This window comes from Triticum aestivum, chromosome 4B, assembly GCF_018294505.1.
Source record: "Triticum aestivum cultivar Chinese Spring chromosome 4B, IWGSC CS RefSeq v2.1, whole genome shotgun sequence".
NCBI classification, from domain to species: domain Eukaryota; kingdom Viridiplantae; phylum Streptophyta; class Magnoliopsida; order Poales; family Poaceae; genus Triticum; species Triticum aestivum.
Window position 1 is genome coordinate 352,804,837 of NC_057804.1, and position 4,691 is coordinate 352,809,527.

General features: G+C 42.7%; 1 long non-coding RNA gene across 1 annotated transcript; it reads left to right on the forward strand.

Annotated features, from left to right (window-relative positions):
- The first annotated feature begins 697 nt into the window (after nucleotides 1-697).
- On the forward strand, nucleotides 698-2,795 carry LOC123092163 (uncharacterized). Its single transcript, XR_006444361.1, has 2 exons — nucleotides 698-1,478; nucleotides 2,305-2,795. It is a non-coding gene; the product is annotated as an uncharacterized lncRNA (long non-coding RNA).
- The last annotated feature ends 1,896 nt before the right edge of the window (nucleotides 2,796-4,691 follow it).

Here is a 4,691-nt window from a genome sequence, read left to right on the forward strand (position 1 = left end):
CCAAGGAACCAAAACCTTTAACCAGCCCGTAGACTACCTCTGCTTTTCCACCTTGCCTTACTATAGGTCCGCGGGTCTAGTCCCCTGACCGGCGGTCCCACCCTAGGGTGACTGTACCTACCTGGGTACAACCACCTTCTCACTCATGCAGAGGTAGCTACTTGGCATGGGTAGTCGGTTCAGCCCGTCCCATTCCAGGTCTATGGTCAGTATGGTTTGTGCCGCTTTTGACGTAAGCGCTAGTTGGTTGTGTCCTAATGTAATACGCTATGTAGAGGAGTCTGCCATCCAAGCCAACCCTAAACGGATTGCCTTCACCAACATGAGCTCCCCTACCCACCAAATTTTTATTTATAATGTAACCCTGCCCGAGTCACGACTACTTAATATAGATACTTCACCTGATCTGGTCCAATTGCCAAATCAGTGGATCCACCTGATCCAAATTTCATTTTATTTATGAAATGTATTTATTTTTAGTTCTTATGCAAAATTTTGGAAATGACCCATAGCCCGGAAAACATTTATCAAGACATGATCAAGGAGATGACGACTTGCCGGGTAGCGCTCCGACCAACTCGGAACCACCAGATGTGGGTCCTATGCCTGATAATTATTTCACAAAGAAGTTTATATTTTTCCCTAATCAAGATCCAAGCATCAAGTAACACTTCCATACGGTGCAATCCATTTTAATTAAAGAGGTAATGATACATGCTAGTGTGTAATTAGAAGCAAAATGCATACATCACATCAAGAAGTACTCCCTCCGTTCCAAAATAATTGTCTTTCTAGCCATCTCAAATGGACTACAACATACGGATGTATGTAGACATGCTTTAGAGTATAGATTCACTTATTTTACTTCGTATGTAGTGACTTGTTGAAATCTCTAGAAAGACAATTATTTCGGAACGGAGGGAGTAGTACGCACGTGCACATCACAAAGAGCAAGCAAGCAAGCTCAAAAGGAAAAAACGTGTTTAGCTGGTCGAACCCAACCCCGGCAGAAATATCATTTCTTTTTTCTCCAACTAGTCATCTTCCCCAGCTCTCTACCTCTCTCTCTCTCACTGTCACTGGTATGCTCAGCCACGAACAGAACCAACTCCATCTCTCTCTCCCTAACTACAGAGCAGGTCGCCGCCGGCTCGATCTGCCACTTCCGGACATCTCCGGCGACACCGTGGACACCCACAGAATCCCCTCGACTCCCTCTACCATATCCCCCCATTTATTTGATCCGCCGCCGCCAAAATCGCCGCCACCCTCAAACCCCAGCGTCGTCTGCATCGGGTCCGATGGGTTCACCACGGGCCGCAGTAGCAATGGCATATCCCTGCCTACAACCTCCTCCAGCAGAGCTGCACGCACGAGGCATGCAACTACGGCCGTCGGGAGCGAGCATCTTAACCGGCGCGGCTCCGGCAACATGGCCGCTACCGGCGCCTGGCTCGCCTTTGTCTACTGCTACTAGTGTAAGTGTCAGTCCAAATTTCTCTCTGTGCAGTGTTCTTACCTCTACTGCTAGTGTTTGTGCTATGACTCCCCTTACTGCCATGCTTCTTGTTAATATCAAGACCAAGGAATTAATCAAGCTTTACTCGATGGTGTGGACGTGGTCTCCAGATTTATTCTATATTGTTTATTCAATTTTTAGCTCTACTACACTATCCTCGCACTACTATGATTCTTTTTTAATTAAGCTCATAACTAGGAATTAACCAGTGAATTCCTACTATTACCGACTTGATCAAAAAGCGACAAGTTAATTGCTTCTGATAGTTAGGTGCTGCCACAAACTAAATCTAAATGTTGCTTCTACTGTGTGTGCGCGTGCACTCATTTCTGGACCCTACAATAGTCAAGTGAACATTGACATTGATCACTCAAAACATACTTAGAAAGGGGATCAGGAAAGGGAAAATAAAAGGATATCAGGAATTTATTTGTACAAGATTTGCACAAAGTATGTTTATTTATTTTTCTGTTTTCAGAATGAGGCATGTGCAAATGAGACATGGCAAACATTAGCCAAACAATGTTCAATACAACTAGGAAGGGATCATTAAGATGAGTAGCATACACAGGAAGCTTGAGCTATTAGCTGTACATGTAAATCTTAGCAAGTTAATATTTGGGGTTTAATTCTCAGCATGACATGTCTATTATATACATAGATTTAGTACAAGACAGAGATGGACATGCATAGTACACATGCATCACTAAACCACCATGTACCAATTTGTCTTCATCTAATTTATGTGCTTTCTTTTTCTAACCATCATTCTTCTTTTTACAAAGTAACTAGAGTCCAAAAGATCAGGTGTTCATGTTCTAAGCAAAGATGAAGATGGATCAAGCAAACAAAGCTGCAAAAGCAAGGCACTTGAATAGTACCTGATGGCAACTCAGCATCCGACCAAAAGAGTGGATGGGGATGGTGGGGAGAGCTTGGTTCTCTCTTGTGCGTGTTGTGTGCAGTAGAGGAAGTCAAAGGTGAAAGGAGGAGGCTGCTATTTATAGTAGTGTAGGGTGCTAGGTCGGTTTGGTAAAAGAGAGATGTGGCTGACATGCATGGTTGCATGAGCATGCAAGCCTCCACATGTAATCATGTGAGTTGTACAACGGACAAGTGTATAGTGCATGGTTCGACACGAGATGGCATATAATTTGTGTGTAAGGAATGAGACAAGGGCCTAATTATAAATCTGCAAACAATAAGGGAGTTGGAGAAGAACCATTGTACATGGCTAAATACTAACTTTTTTGGTTGCAATAAATTTTTGATATTAGTGTTGTGGTCAATTATAATTATTCAACTAACTATGCCTTGTGACACTGGTGTAACATAGCGCCGTCAAAAATATTGTTATCTAATTTTGAGGGTTTTTACATCCCTTCCCCCTTCGAAAAATTTCGTCCTCGAAATTTGAGTTGTGACTCGTATAGGCTGGCCCAAGTCTAACCCTCTCAGCCTAATCATGTATAGGCTAGCATTAAAGATTATACACTCAATGCATATGGGATTGTTGTGGAAGACAGGCTCAACAATTATTGGGCCTCCGAGTGAGTCTACTTCTATGAGTTTGGCTAGGGAGGTTCGGTCCAGACTACATGTCTCAGCAAAGTGTCGGGATATGAAAGGATATGTTGCCCTTGATGTAATAAAATAAATAATAATAATACTAAGACTACTGCAAGAGGGATTTATAGGTTACTGATGACCCACAAGTGTAGGGAATCTATCGTAGTCCTTTCGATAAGTAAGAGTGTCGAATCCAATGAGGAGCAGAAGGAAATGATAAGCGGTTTTCAGTAAGGTTTTCTCTGCAAGTACTGAAACTGTAGGTGATAGATAGTTTTGTGATAAGATAAATAGTAACGAGTAACAAGTAAATAAAGTAAATAAAGTGCAGCAAGGTGGCCCAATCCTTTATGTAGCAAAGGATAAGCCTGGACAATTTTTAATAGTGATAAAGGAGCTCCCGAGGAAAAATTGGGAATTATCGTCAAGCTAGTTTTCATCACGTTCATATGATTCGCGTTCGGTACTTTGATAACTTGATATGTGGGTGGACCGGTACTTGGTTACTGCCCTAACTTGGACAAGCATCCCACTTATGATTAACCCCTATTGCAAGCATCCGCAACTACAAAAAGAAGTATTAAGGTAAACCTAACCACAACATTAAACATATGGATCCATATAAGCCCCTAATGAAGCAACGCATAAACTACGGTTTAACCTTCTGTCACTCTAGCAACCCATCATCTACTTATTACTTCCCCATGCCTTCCTCTAGGCCCAAATAATGGTGAAGTGTCATATAGTCGACGTTCACATAACACCACTAGAGGAAAAGACAACATACATCTCATCAAAATATCGAATGAATACCAAATTCACGTGACTACTAATAGCAAGACTTCACCCATGTCCTCAAAAACAAACGTAACTGCTCACAAAGCATATTCATGTTCATAATCAGAGGAGTAATAATATGCATAAAGGATCTGAACATATTATCTTCCACCAAGTAAACCAATTAGCATCAACTACAAGGAGTAATCAACACTACTAGCAACCCACAGGTACCAATTTGTGGTTTTGATACAAGATTGGATACAAGAGATGAACTAGGGTTTTGGGAGGAGATGGTGCCGGTGAAGATGTTGATGGAGATTGACCCCCTCCCGATGAGAGGATCATTGGTGATGACGTTGGTGATGATTTACCCCTCCCGGAGGGAAGTGTCCCCGGCAGAATAGCTCTGCCAGAGCCCTAGATTGATTCCGCCAAGATTCCACCTCGTGGCGGCGGAGTTTCGTCCCGTAAGCTTGCCCACAATTTTTTCCAGGGTAAAAGTGATGATATGGCAGAAGATGGACGTCGGAGGCCCACCAGGGGGCCTAGGAGATAGGGGGCGCGCCCCCTGTCTCCTGGACAGGGTGTGGGCCCCCTGGCATATTTCAGGACTTTTGGAGCTGTGCAGAATAGGTTTCCAACGTTTGCTCCTTTTCTAGCTAGAATTTCAGCTGCCAGCATTCCCCCTCTTCATGGTAAACCTTGTAAAATAAGAGAGAATAGCCATAAGTATTGAGATATAATGTGTAATAACAACCCATGATGCAATAAATATTGATATAAAAGCATGATGCAAAATGGACGTATCAACTCCCCAAGCTTA